Source organism: Canis aureus, chromosome 30 (genome assembly GCF_053574225.1).
Source record: "Canis aureus isolate CA01 chromosome 30, VMU_Caureus_v.1.0, whole genome shotgun sequence".
NCBI lineage: Eukaryota > Metazoa > Chordata > Mammalia > Carnivora > Canidae > Canis > Canis aureus.
In genome coordinates this window covers 6476477-6492090 of record NC_135640.1, presented here as the reverse complement: position 1 = coordinate 6492090, position 15614 = coordinate 6476477, and the positions used below count along the sequence as shown (strand labels likewise).

Sequence of the window (15614 nt, the reverse complement as noted above, 5' to 3'; positions counted from 1 at the left end):
ACACAGAGAGAGAGAGAGGCAGAGACACAGGCAGAGGGAGAAGCAGGCTCCATGCACCGGGAGCCCGACGTGGGATTCGATCCCGCGTCTCCAGGATCGCGCCCTGGGCCAAAGGCAGGCGCCAAACCGCTGCGCCACCCAGGGATCCCCCCGCCTTTTTAAAGTAGGCTCCCCACCCAGCATGGAGCCCAATACTAGGCATGAACTCACAACCCTGAGACAAGACCTGAGCTGAGATTAAGAGTCAGACACCTCAGGGTCCCCTGTGTGCTTTGAATTTTTAAAATGGCAATGTATTAGGGTTCTCTGTAGAAACAAAACCAATGGGATGTATATATCTATAGAAGGAGAGTTGTTTGTTCATTCGTTTGCTTATTTTTAAGAAACTGGCTTACAAAATTCTAGGCGGGGTGAGTCCAAACTTGCTGAGCAAGGCAACAGACTAGAGAACCCAGAGGAAAGCCCCACATTGCAGTTCAGGTCTAAAGGCCCTCTACCGACTCCTAACCCTGGGAAACGAACAAGGGGTAGTGGAAGGGGAGGCAGCGAAGGGATGGGGTGACTGGGTAATGGGCACTGACCGGGGGAACATTGAAGGGATGAGCACTGGGTGTCATACTATATGTTGACAAATCGAACTTCAATTAAAAAATATTTTTAAAAATAAAAATAAATAAAGCCTCTCTGCAGCACGTTTCTCTCTTGCTCAAGGGAGGTCAGTCTTTTGTTCTACTCCAATTTTCAACGGATTGGATAAGGCTCACCTATATTATAGAGGACAATCTGCTTACTCAAAATCCACTGATTTAAATAATAATCATGTCTGAAAAAAACTTTTGTTTTTCAGAAACCTGTAGAATATTGCTAGACCACATATCTGGGCACCATGCCTAAGCCAATATGACCTAGAAAATTCACTAACCTAGTCAATTTGGCCAAAAAAACCCCTGATCGAGCAAAGCCCACATTCTACTTTTTCAGTAGAATTGAAATTCCCACTGCAGGAAAGTATACAATATAGGAATGGGAAAATGTGTGGCCATTTGGGGGGTAATATATGCATATGTATACAACTTAAAATCAAAATATTGTGGTCTATATTGTCCTTTCATATAGTAGGAAAGTTTGGAACTTAGGTAAAGAAAATCATGATTTTCGATTATTACAGCTTGATTAGAATTTGTTACTATAAAGGAAAATCTTGTATCTGCAGCACATATTTTTTATATCATAATAAAGCTGAATTTATATCATGTGCAAATGGTCTTGTTTGAACACACAATGCAGCCTTGGTACTTAGAAACTGCTTATTTCAACAAAGACAAAACACATGCATGCACACGCACAGAATTAAACTATCTTTTTTTTTTAAGTTTTTTTTGAGTTCATAAAGTATTGAAAGTAATGTCTTCAAAAAGACACAATTTTTCCTAATAACTTGGCTAGTGCAAACAAAACAGGCATATTTTAAAATAAGAAGCAGAGACTTATTATTCAGATATTCTTGTTTAAATCATGTACAAGTGTGTAAAAACTAAATTATGTATAGGTAGATTGTGGGAGGTTAATATTAGAATGCTTAAGACATAAAGCATTAGTTCTTTCTTTTGAGGTAATTGATGTGAACCAAAATGTGATTGGACTACCAGAGGCCATGCTTATCTCATGCTTATTTTAACAACTAGAGACTACGTGCCATTAAGAATGAGACTAACTGGTAGTGAGATGCCCTGTTTCAATCCCTAACTTGCAGATCTCTGCAAATTATTCAGCTTTCAGGGCCCTGATTCCTCATTTCTAAAATCAAATCTCTGATCTTTCCCTCAAAGAGTCTATGGATTAGGATTTTAATGCATATGAAAAGATTGACTTTTCTATTTTTTGATGGTGTGACATCCCACTCAGTTCTAATCAGGAAAATATTTTAACTGCAAATAGCAATACATTTTATTTCTAATTTCCTAGCATTTGAAACTCAAATGGTGCTTAGGAAACTTTCTGATTGGAAACTAGTTGTAAATAAGTTACCACTCATTAGGATCTGTCATTGAATTATTTTTCATATGTACTATTTCTTATAAAGCAGGGTGAGTTTTTTTTTAAATTCCATGATTCTCTTTATTTAATGGTGGCTTAAAATGAAACCAAAGTGTTTACCTATTGGTATTTTTCATATCATATTCATAATTTTATGGTATACATTTTTGTTGAGTAGATGAATAATTACATACTGATTTCTTTATCCAGTTTATTAATGAGCAGCTGGCCAAAATTATCTTTTTACTATGTTACACTGTTTCCAATCAATGTGTTGTATCCTAGCTGAGGATTGTTTGTTTTCAGGGAAGGCAATGCATCTTGTAGGGTGGAACAAGCTTAAAATAATCTTAAAAGGCAAAATAAGAAAAATCAGTATTGAAATGCTGTTGTCCAGGGATGCCTGGGTGGCTCAGTGATTGAGGGTCTGCCTTTGGCTCAGGTCGTGATCCCGGGGTCCTAGGATCGAGTCCCACATCAGGCTCCCCGCAGGCTCTGCCTTTCTCTCTGTGTCTTTCATGAATGAATAAATAAAATCTTTGAAATGCTGTTGTCCAAAGGCTATTGTAACATATTTTGGAATAAAGTCGAGGATATTATTTTTAATTATTGTAATTATATTTTTGACTTTATATTATTTTAATTACAAAGTTTGATGAGGTTTCTGAGCATATAACCTTCTAAAGTATTTGTAATGAGAGGTAAAATTGGTGAGTAAAAACTTGGACACAATAGCCAAAGGGAGAATAACACCTTATGTATAACAAATACATGCATGTGTTTGCTGAATTTATATCCAAATGGACTCCATCATTGGCAGAATGAAGCACTATGATAATCTTGCATCTAAAATAGACTTCAATCTGCTATATGAAACAAAAATATTGAGACAGATGAGTATTAATTGAACTTATGGATCCTTTATTTTGATTTATTTTAACGTACACAACCAAAATACCCTAAGTAACATTTGCATAATAGACAGAAACATACTCAAATAGAGGTATTGCCACAGAACCACCATAGTCCTGCTGACCCCTGTTACAATAGCTGGCCATACCTGGGAACAAGGCTTCCTTTACCTGATAATGACTCACTTGCACTCAACATGTTTTTTTGCTCCTTTTTCACTATTTTATATCATCTAGAAAAAAAGAACTTAACTAGAATTCTTTCAAATATGCATTTGATAAGAGACCTTATGACGAAGATTAGCATCTACTTGAGACACATCTTGAGAATGATCTCAGGGGTCAGTGACCCAAGCCAAACCAGCAAAGAGACAGTGTGTGACCTCTGCATTCTCTGCCACATGCATGATATTAAATAATGTAAGCATCAAAGAACTAAGTTTTTTAAATATTGAAATTGTGCTAAATACTATGTAACACTCCAGCATTCTTGAGGAAGATACTGCCTGCCAGTTTGTGTTTAAAGGAATGCTGCATAGAGGGGAAAAATGCTACATAGGGCTTTAAAGAGTGTAATCTTCAAGCCTACATAAATTGTTAATTTCAGGTCACATGGTATCTTCAATATATAATCCTAGCTTTTGTGGGAGTGCACTATGAATATGATGGCAATTATTATATCTTGTCAGTGATATTAATAAATTTTACAATAATAAATAATTACTTAAATGATAAATTACCTCACTGAGTAGGGTTCAAGGTAAGGGCAGTGAGTATTGATTTTGTATTTATGTTGAACCATAACTAGAGAATGTCAATATACTTGTGTTCTGGGGAATCTGTCTTTCAGAGTTAATAAGAACACAATATAAGGAAATAGGAGTTTATTGCACTGTTTATCTGAAGACTAAGATTTCCTACCATAACTCTATTAGGAAGATTAAGAAATGAATTTATAAGACACCTTGTACCCAGGAGTACCTGAGTGACTCAGTTGGTTAAGGATCCAAATCTCGATCTCAGGTCAAGACTTGATCAAGGTCCTGAGTTCAAGCCCCATGTTGGACTCCATGCTGGAATCTACTTAAAAAAACAAACAAACAAACAAAAAACAAAACAAAAAACAAAAAACCTTGTACCCAAAGGATAGTAAGTGGTAAAATTACAGGAATTTTTATTAAAAAAACTAATATTCTGTACTAGTAAAATGTCAGTTTTAACTAGGATTTTCTTTTTAATTTCTTTAAAATTGGACTAATTTTTACAATTTTTTTGGTTCGTTAAGGGTTCATGTATAATTTTCTTCAAATAATTTTCCTGTATTTTTAAATTTCTCTACCACACTGCATTACTTCATAAATAAAATGATTAAAGTTTAAAAAATCATATATAAAATATCTGCTAATGCAACAAAATTCCCCCTATGCAATGGACATATCAGCAGTATACACAAATTTTGTTACAGAGACCCATGGAAAAAATAACTTTTCAGGAGTCTGCAAAACTACAACATAAACTTTGGCCACTGCTCCTTGTACCTTAGCTGGTTCTTTTGTTAAGCTCAATGACCAGTGTGATTATAACCTGAAGGTTTGAATAAATAGACTGCTGTGTAATTGTGTGTGTGGGGTCTGGGTTTGGGGATGGAAATGTGTAAAAGAAAGTAGAAAGCGAGAGATACAAAGGATTGTCTTAAATTGAGTTCCCTGGAGGCAGAGGCTGAGACAATGAGGGTGAAGGAGATTTACTGAGGGAGGAAGTGTTCTCAGGAGAAAGAGATGGAAGGAAGCAGGAGGGTAATGAAATAAAAGCATAGTGAAAATGTGTTTGCATCTGGAGACTAGCTTCTGCTTCATCCTGTAGGAGATTTTGAAACATGAATTGTAGCTCAGAGCTGGTCTCCACTTGAAGCATTCACACTCTAGCCTGTGTAAATTAGTACTAAGCTTCTGGCAGTGACTCTTCTGCAAGAGCTTTCTTAAAAAAGGAGGTACCTAGAGCTGTTGGCAGTCAATACTCAATGGCTGGAGGATTAGTGGCACCCACTAATTAAGTGGCACCCACTCAATTAAGGACATATTGGTGGAGCACCACAATGAGACATTTAATGTTTGGAAAACCTGAGTTTTTGTTTTGTTTAAAAAAAATAGGAAAACAAGATCTCTTAGAGGAAAGAACATGAACCATCCCATCCTAGCCTTCGCAAGTCGGTAAACTTTGGTAAGCTTCAATTTTCTCAATTATGCTATGGCATTGTTAATTAAATGTATTTCTAAAAAGTCTTGGAAAGTGCCTGGAATATCCTAGGTGTTCAGTTAATAGTAATCACTTGCCTTGTGATACTGATCATTTGTGTTAACATTGTTGATTCCTTAAAATTAGCTTATATTTGTAGAGTACCTGAGAGTTTGCTACATTCCTCTGTACACATTAACATATTTAAACTTAAAAAGACCTCTGAGGTCAGTAAGTTACATATTATCACCTTTTACAGATCAGCAAAGGCAGATTCAGAGAAGCAATATGGGAGACAAACTATATTAGCTTCCTACTGCTAGATAATAAACTACTCCTAAGCATAGCAGCTTAAAACACCTCACATTTATTATCTCACAATTTCTATGGGTCAGGAATCAGAGTATACATTTACTGTGTTCTCTGCTTCAGGGAGTCTCACAGACAGAAATCAGAATGTTGACTCATGTCTCTCTCACAAGATGGCAATCACCATATTGGTAGGGGCTGTAGACGTCTCCAGGTTCAAACAGAGCACAATTCACTTCCAAGTTCACTTAGTGGTTGTTGGAAGAATTTTGTTCCTCATAGTCTGGTAGACTGAGGGTCTCAGTTTCTTATTATACAGGTGGAAAAAAAATCTTGGAAAAAATAACTTTTCAGGAAAAAATAACTTTTCATTTGCATCTTGCTCTATGAAAGTGAGCAAGATGAGGATACAAATTTGGATGGAAAGAGTGCCGGTAAGAAAGTAGTACTGGCAAGAGCAAAATTGTGATCTTTTATAATCAACAAAGTGATATCCACCTTTTTTACTGTATTCTGTTCTTTGAAAGAAAGTCACTGGTTTCAGTTCATATGCAATGGGAGGAGATTATACAAGGGTGTGAATACCAAGAGGTTTGAATTATTGTGAGCCATGTCAGAGCTGCCTACAACAAAAACCAGTGTTTTCTTGGTATCTGCTATGTCAGAAATTGGTCTAATATAATATAGACTGTAATCCATATTTTGATTATTTTTCTCTTTTTGCCTTTGGCAAGAGGACACTTTTGATTAATTTTATAGGATCACATTGCTAGTAAGTTGCAAATCTGTACTCAGATTGCAATGATGAAAATTCAATATAAGTTGTCTGACTTGTATTAGATGTCAAGAATGACATTTAATCCTTTCTTGTGCCTTGCAGAGTGGCTTTTTTATAAAGTTAACATTCAAAAAATTGAATATAAACTTAACAAAATGCTAACCAGAAGGATATTACCCTTTATTTTCTTCATTAATCTTGTTGAAATTCCAAAATAAAACTTTTCCAGATATGTGTAGAAAGTGAATATAATAAAGACAATTCTGTTAGATGATGACTAATACCTTCAATGTCCCCTCTAACTCTTCAGCATGAGGTGGGAAATTTTTTTCCTTACAAAGACATACTGAACTGAATTCTGCCCAATGTGTCAATGCTTATGATTGCTTTATTATGCAGGCTTATGTCACTCATAGCTTATCAGATTTTAAATTACCATATAAATTTCCATAGTTAGACAATATAAGAGACATCAGTTTAAAAAGCATCAGATCTTATTTTCAAAGTTAGATAAGAAACAATCAACACTTTAGAATGAAAGTGATACCCCTAAGCTGGAACGTGAGAGCCTATCAGTATTATCTAGACTAATCACCATTTGCTATCACAATCATAGTACTTACAAAATAGAAACACTGGTTTAATTAATTGTAACACCTGCAGGGTAAGAAGATCCAGAATCTGCTGCTTTTTTGGGGACATGGGGGCTGGCCGAACATATCCCAGTTTTCACTCAACAATCTATAAATTATCCTAAATACATAGTAAAGGGAATGCAAATACCATCCTACCTGTGAATTTCAGTCCTGTATCTATTCCTATGGCAACAGTTTTGTCTTCCACCTATCCTTTTTAATATAACTTTTACATCAGTTCAAATTGTCTTTTTATCAACTTAACTCATGTTACCACAAGTGGCCAGGTAGGACTCATTAGCATCTAAGAAAGCAATAGGACAAATGTAATTAAACTACAAAGTAAAATTTATGTTTCATTTGGAATTTTGTAGTTGTCTAATTTCCGATTCTGTTCCCAGCCTAGATTATATTTGACCGCACATGTGACTTTCTACCCTATTAGATGGCCAACCACTTGAAAGTAAGGAATAAATCCCATTTATTTCTTTCACAGCATATGACAAAAAATCTTGTATCTATGTCAGGATTTAATAAGCATTAAGACAAACTTTGTCATAAATAAAAAGTTGGCAGTGTCAGGAACCTCCAGCATCCCAAGAATGGAATAAGGGAATCCAGTTAATAACAAGAGCATAATAAAAGGAGTTTCAGTCCAAGGAAATGGTATTATACAAAATAAAACAATGCTTAAATAAAGGCTGATCTACATGCTTATTCATAAAAACCATATGATCAGAATTCAGCTACTATCTCTAGAAGGGTTTCTCCGTAGCTTGTAGAATCATTAATTATTCAGTTATAATGGCTAATGAACGTTTAAAAACATTCACCCTAATAATTAAGGAAATGAAAATTAAGATCATAAAATGTGATTTTCACCTATAAAATTAACATTTTTTAACTGCAGCAGTGAAGTGCTAAAGGATGCAGAGAAATCACTCACTCGTGCACACACACCACACATACACACATTTAACTTAAAAGTGAACAAATGCTTCATAGTACAGGAGTGAATAATATCACAGTGGCAATAAACATTAAATAAACTGTAAAATATACAATAACCTATTAAATCAAGTAGAACCAAATCTAATGAAAGGTGTTCAAGACAATGAAACAATATTAAGAGAAGCTTAAAAAAAGACATCAGTGGAGAATGTATGATGATCATGGTTTGAAATATATTGAGACAGAAAGAGGCAAAGAGAACGGAGAAACCTTGAAGATCTTATCCTCAAATTGACTGATAGATTCAGCAAAATCCCAGTGAAAATCCCCGCAGATTTGTGTGAGTATGCATTTGTCAGGAAACTGAAAAGCTGATTATAAAATTCGTAGGGAAATGCAATTGCCAAGGCATTCTGAAGAAGCAGAAGGGGCAAAACTTAACTCCATAAGGGATCAAGATATGCTGTAAAGCTAGAATGAGTGGCATCAGTGTAAAAATAGACTAATAAATCATTGGAGAATTAAATGGAGCCTAGAAACAGACCCATGAATATGTGTATTTAGGAGTAGGGAAATAAATTATTATAGATTCTTATGGTGAAATAATTGAAAGACTTAATTACATGAGAAAATACTTATGTAAAAAAGGATAAAAAGTCTATTAATGTGGTTTTAATGGTTTAAAATATATGTACATACAAAGAAAAAATATGACCAAACTATTATCAGAGAGCCTCTCTAGGTGATAAAAGGAAATTTTTTGTCTCTTCATACCTCTTTTGAATTGCCATATATTGTATATATAATATTTAAATTTTTTATAATCAGAAATTGCCTTAAGACAGAAGTACAAGGCAAGAAAAACTGTTTAAAAAGTATATAATTACATTAAATAATTTTCAAATTAATAAGTTTGGATATGATCATTCTCAATTTGTTTTCCCTAAAATCTTAGAGAATATGAAAATTGGAAGTAAGCAAATATTCAGGTATTTTAGAGGTGAATTTTTAATGTACAGGTCAATGCTTATGACTTTGATGAAGGGTACTTGGGATATATGACACAAAGCAAATATTGAAATGTAGGTGACAGAGACTGTAAGATTCTATTTCTAGTTTGAATATCATTCTCTTCAATAAAAATATACACAGAGCTACCAGTGGCAAAATTCAACTTCTGCAGCATCCTTTAAGTCTTGCAAGATTGTGTGTTAGGAGAGCATAGTTTTTAAAATTTTACAGAAAGTTCCTTTAGAAAAAAAAAATTATAGACTATTTCCCTTGATCTAACTTATTTAATATATAGAATTTTTATAATGTTATACTTTATTAAACAAATCCTCTAAAAGGGAAATATTAGTGATTTTTTTAATGTGATCTTTAGTTTTCTCTAGTGTATATAAATAAAGGGGTTGAAGGTATTATTCATTTAAAACCATTTTTTTAATTCATATATCTAAATGCTCTAAACTTGGAAATAAGTAGCAAGCATTGGAACATTGGAAAAGAAATCAAAGAGAATATTGAAAAGAAAGGAAATTTCATTGTACATTGATAAATACTCATGTAAGTCCAGGGTTTCTTTAAGTTAACAGTCCTCTCCCTCTCTGTCAACATTTCTGACTGAGGCCGGCCCCAAACCCTAGTACCACCTATGGACATGTAACCGAAATTTACAAAATCAGATTATTCACCCACCTTCCCCTGATCAAGTAATTATTTGGTCCAAGTCTAGAGATGGGATAGATTAATAGCTATTCTGTGTGTGTGTGTGTGTGTGTGTATGTGTCTGTGTCTGTGTATGTGTGTTTTATGAATGTATGGGCCCAAGAGGAGAGAAGGTCTTTTCTTCAAATACTAAGGTAGAACTCCTGATGTTGCTTCTTTTTTTCTTTTCTTTGCACTATGTGAGGAGTTTTAAGAATGAACCAACACTCAGGAAAATAGGAATCAGAAGAGAGAATCCTGATGACATAGTTTGAAACCTGTATCTAGACATCCCAGAATTCTTAATTGCATGTACCACTACACTCTTTTGGCATTAAAGTAGTAAACTGGTTTTGTCACTTAAACCATAGTGTCATATTCAGGGTCATCTATGTAACAGCAATAACAACAAAATCTGTTTTTCTCTTCCCATTAACTCCTCAGAGTGGGCTCAACTCTCTGACTTTAGTAAAGGTCAAAGAGAGAAAAAAAAAATCAGTTTTTACAGTTGCTATGTTTCTCATCCAAGTTTCACAAGAAGAAATAGATCCATAATTTTTAGTCTACACTAGAGCTTCTTCCAAGTAATGACACTACCACCAGTGGTAGAATAGGTGAGGAAATTGGATTCACAAAAACCATTGCTTATCCAAGATATAAATATCAATGGGTAAAATGTAGAGGGCACCAAAGTTCATGAGCAAGCAGTCTTATTACAATACCTTCTATTTACAATCCAAGTCTGAGCATTTATATGTTGTCCCCCGCCAAGTCCCTGTCTAGACCTTTCCCAAAGGTGGAGTTAGCTAAAACACAGATTATCACCCCCTTACTACTATTTACTTCCTTTGCACATGGTTTTTCATATTATAATCTTAGTAATGGCAGGTAAAGTCCTCAGAGCTAGGACAGCCAAGAGTGAGGCTTGCACGGTATTCTTGGCTGTTCTTACTTGTGTGACAAATTCTTCCTTATTCTGTTTTCACTAGCTGGTTATGAAAGCACCTCCTCCTTATTATGCTGAGCAGGAAAATTCAATACAGCAGCAAAGAACTCAAATCAACATATTTCTCTTAGCCCCAAATTCTTACTTATAAGTAGCATAACAACTAGGAGCATGGACACTGGGGTCAACCTGTGAAGTTGCAATACTGTCCCCGATTACTAGGAGTGTGATCTTGGGGAAATTCATGAATCAGTTTATGTCTCAATTTCCTCATCTCTAAAAAGGGGAGAATAAAAGAGGCTAATTCATACTGATTTTGTCAAGATTAATTAAATTATATTTTTTATTATTTGAGCTGCATTACATGACCTCTGTATATTACATATGGAATATACTCCTTATATTTGCAAGCTTATTTATCTAAAACCAATTTAATTACGTATCTATATGTATATTCCATCCTCTGCTGTAGGGTGAAAGAATTTCCAAATGGGTGACGAGAACTTTAATCACAACAAAAGGGTTATAATTATTGAATTAAAACTATAAGTCTTTCTGCAGCACCTTGGTTGAGAAGCTCTTCTTTGAATAAAATTATATTTGATAGTGTTAAGGCATTGTCTTTACATATATCTTTGCTGTTAAGGAAAATTTGAGACCCTCATAAATTAAACTTCATAGTATTTTGATTGTTAGGGAGGAAAGATTTGTCTTTATCTCTCAAGATTCTTCTGGCTGGTCTAAGAATCAAATTGACATGACACAGATTAACAAGAGAAAAATCTAATTTAGTTATATATGTAGGGAGAATTCAAATAAATGAGAGATTTTGGAAACAAGCAAAATGAATTATTTATGTCATTTTGGGCTAACATGAAGGGAGTATGAGTCTGGGGTTTCAAAGGGAAGAAAGGAAGTTAGTTCACTAGGAGAATGGAAAAAGTAAATGTTGGTTAAACAAATCTTTGCTTGACCATCCAAGAACAATGCGTCATACAGAGGAAATTTTAATTATATATTTCGTTCGGTTTCTCCCTGTCTACAAATACCTAGTTCATGTTCTACTATAGTTCTCTTTAGTGATAGCTCCCCTCCTGAAACAGATTCTCTATCTAAATTCTTTTAGGTAATCAGTGGGGAAGCAAAAAATAAAACAAACCTTGAGACTTTGATTTCTTAAAAATAATCCAACTAAAATAGTCCAAATGCCAAAGGGACATATTTAGGGGTACCAAATGTTACTTCTCTGTATATCAATTATAAAATTAGATGCATAATTCTTTATATGAAGATTAACTTCTTAAAATTCCAGGTTAACTTCTAAAATAATAACTTCAACTATTCTATTTGATGTCACAAAATAAAAGTATGATTATTTGAAAAAAACATAGCTAAGCATTTAATTCTATCAGTTGCTGAGCATGTCTATTTCTTGTTTTAATTTAAATTCATGTAACCAAGATATAGTACATCATTAGTTTCAGAGGTAGTGTTCAATAATTTATCACTTCTGTATAACACCCAGTGCTCATCACATCATGTGCCCTCCTAAATACTCATCACCCAATTACCTCATCCCCCTTGGGGGGGTCTCCCCTCTAGGAACCTTTGGTTTGTTTCCCAGAGTTAAGGGTGTCTCATGATTTGTCTCTCTGGTTTCTTCACATTCAGTTTTTCTTCCCTTTCTCTATGATCCTCCATGCTGTTTCTTATATTCCATATATGAGTGAAACCATATGATAATTGTCTTTCTCTGATTGACTTATTTCACTCAGCATAAGCATGTCTATTTCAACTTTGCTTTCTGAAAATGAGAAAGCAGAGACAGACCTGGACCAAAACTCCATTTATCACCTGACATTCAAACCACAGTGCCCAGAGTTTATCATCACTTCAACCCAGTATCCAGTAATCTCATTTCTTTTCTCCAGTTCAGTTACATGGTAAATGATTTCAGGTCCCTTAGGGGAAGTATCTAGAAATATATACTTCTAGAACTGTCAGTCTTTACTTACGGTGACACAGTCATTTTTAAAAAGAGACTCCTAGTATATAGACTGGCTCAGTCTGGGCATTGAATAAAAGACCATGATTGTTTGTTGTATTGATTCATATTAGGCTTTTGTTCACCAGACCTATTTTTGCTTTGTTTTTGGTATGCATTTCAAGTCGGGTTTTGAGTCAATTGCCTATTTCTGTCCTAGAGATACTAAAGTCAGTAAACTACTACAAAGATCTAATGGTCATATTGTTCTGATCTCTGTCCAGGCTGTGGTGCCTTATAGTAACCATGTCCACCATCTCAAGACTCTTCCTGACATCAAGGAGCCCTTTTAAAGTATGTATTGTCCACTGTGATTTATTGTCCACTGTGATTCCTGCCTGAAGAATACAGCATTTCAAGGATGAAAAGCTACAGCGGATGTACTCAATGTAATACTCAATGACATAATGAAGAAGTGATTAGAATTTTAATACTGTTTAATAATTATATAGCTTGAAATTATATTTCAACACTCTTTGTAAATCTCTTTCTGTTAACATTCTGAATTCAGTTATTATCCTTTTGGTACATTTGAATTTCTGCATAGCATTGGTGGCTGTAGAGTCCTCTGCAAGTCAGCACAACATAGACTCTAGTCTTCTACATTCCCATTGAGTTACATAGCTAGTAGAATTGCTGCTAAAGGACAGAAAACGTTTAATGTCAATGAAGTTCTTAGGTTTGTGTGTGTGTATTAAATACAGGCACATAAACATATTTTTATAATCCTGTGACATAGTAAACTATGAAAATAACAAACAATACTTTTTTCTCCCTCCACCCTATTGGGTTGGCACCAAATCGTATTTGGTAACTAAACTTGACTATGCTAACATTACCATTGATATTCTTATTTATCCCACTTAGTGTGAATATTGAGAAACAATGTGTTAAATTATAAAGTATGGATGGAAAGTTTATGTAATATATGCTATATGCAAAATCCATTAACCGAGGTTTCAGATAAGAGATTGTAGAACTATTATTTTGTTTTTTTCTGATTTAATGTGATCATTATTTTCCTATTTTTCACCAACTCTAAAAGGTATATATATATATATTAAATATACATATTTAATATCTACACATTTTTGTGAAATAAAACCTGATGTTGTTGACCTTATTTGTTACTTTTATTGGTTGACTGATTTTATTGATATTTATGAGACTTAATAACAAATTCATTTTAGAAATTACTAAATACTTCCAAATAATATTAGTTGCTATAATTGAACCATATTTTGTTTTTTCAGAATTTTAATTATTAAATTAAGTTTAAATTTTCAGTATTCTGTATTGTTTTATTTCAGCCTTAACTACTAAAATGTTCATGATTTACTTGAAATTTACATGATTTACAACAGAAGATCATCTCTTCTGTTTTATGCGGTTTGTAAAAAATTTTTAGAAGTCTGTATTCTGAAAGTCTGTATTCTATAAAGAACTATATTTTCCTACTGAAATGGACAACACTTTACTAAAGATATTAAGCTACAAAAACAATTTTAAAAATTTTTATTTAAATAAAAATTATTAAAAAAATTGTTTTCTCCAGATTAAAAGTCTTATTTTCATTGGAAACTATAGCAGTTTTCCTCATTGGAGCCAAGCCAACTGTGCCAGCATTTATATAAAAATATTCAATAGTTAGCCCTAATATTTAGTCTCTGAGGTATTTGGTTCTATAAGACCACAATTCATAGATTTGAAATGAAGAAATAATGGGAAGAAATGCATCCTCTCCTATTTGAAAACACTATTCTCTTTGATTCTTTTGTCTTGCTCAAGGCTTTATATTTCCCAGTGAACAGTTGCATCCAGCTGTCCCTGCTGTGGTCACTTCCAAGCTCTGGGATTGTCAGTTCCTCCTATGGATAATACTAGTAATAAGTGCGAATGTCACCTGGTGCTCTGTACATCACCTCCACCTAGGCTCTCCTCTGCACTGAAATACACTCCCTGCCTTGTTCCATCTCCTCATTCAGGCTTCCTGATCCTGCCTGCTGCGCTGGTGTGAATCCCCTCCTCTTTCAGGTAGCACTTCTCACTCATCTGGGAAAATATGTCCCAAATTTGTGAGAACTCACATAGGCTGTCTGATGTTTTCTCTTACATCTCTCAGACAAGAAAATTGAAGAATTGATCCCCTAGTGTGACACCTTGAAGTGCAACCCAAGGGAGGTCAATAGTTTCTCATCTCTCCCTCAAAGCTTCCCCTCACCTGAAGAGTGCGGACATTGAATCTTCCTTCTCTCTTGAAGGAGATTGGAGTGACCTGGAGAAAGTAGTTCAGTCTTCTATATATTCTTGCATTTTGGCAACTCCTGCTGTTGCCCATCTAATATGTGGTAGATAATGAGGTGAGGGATTTCCAGCTTCTATTCATGCTAGCTTTTGTCTCAGAACTTCCTAATTAATAAATATATCTGTTCAAACCCTGAAAATCACTCATTTTCTCCAGAGAGGACAATTTCCATCTACTGTAGGGGCTTAAAATGCATATTCAAGAGTGTCCATATCCTGCCCTCTCATTGCCTCATCCCCCTGTGCTTTGTTACAAAGCAGCCATTTTATTTTAAACACAGCAGTACTTTAAAGTTTTCAAGGATCCCCAAGTTTTGTTTTTAATCCTTGACTTATAATAACTTTGTATATCTATATTCTATTCAAAACCTGCATCTAAAAAAAGAATAATAATAAAACCTGTTTCACAGGCTTTATCCAAGCAAATCTACTTCCTGACTACTATTGTTCTTCATCTTTAAGCATCTGTTATAAAGCAAGTAATGCATGCAGAGAGGCACTGAACACACCGCATGCTAGGTGTTTATTTGGGTACTCATTTAAAGGCTAGACTGCATGGGGTAGAGCGTAGAATGGTCCCAGCTCTTGCTGTCCAACATTCAAGAAGTGTGAGCTGATGTGCTCCTGTTGAACTCAATTGTAGAAGTCTGCAATACTTCACGGTATTTAGAGATATGTTAAATATCTTTAATTCGAAGTGGACTGAGGCTGTCCCTTAGAAACAAAAAGGAAAGTGGATGCTGAGTAAGGAGCAATC

General features: G+C 34.5%; 1 long non-coding RNA gene across 4 annotated transcripts in view; it reads left to right on the top strand.

The window, feature by feature from the left end:
• LOC144301713 (uncharacterized) overlaps positions 1 to 13767 on the top strand; it is a 66173-nt gene extending 52406 nt beyond the window's left edge. For all 4 annotated transcript variants that reach the window (XR_013368445.1, XR_013368446.1, XR_013368447.1 and 1 more), the window contains 2 exons: positions 5099 to 5168; positions 12778 to 13767. This is a non-coding gene — a long non-coding RNA (uncharacterized LOC144301713). The remainder of the gene's footprint in view (positions 1 to 5098; positions 5169 to 12777) is intronic.
• The last annotated feature ends 1847 nt before the right edge of the window (positions 13768 to 15614 follow it).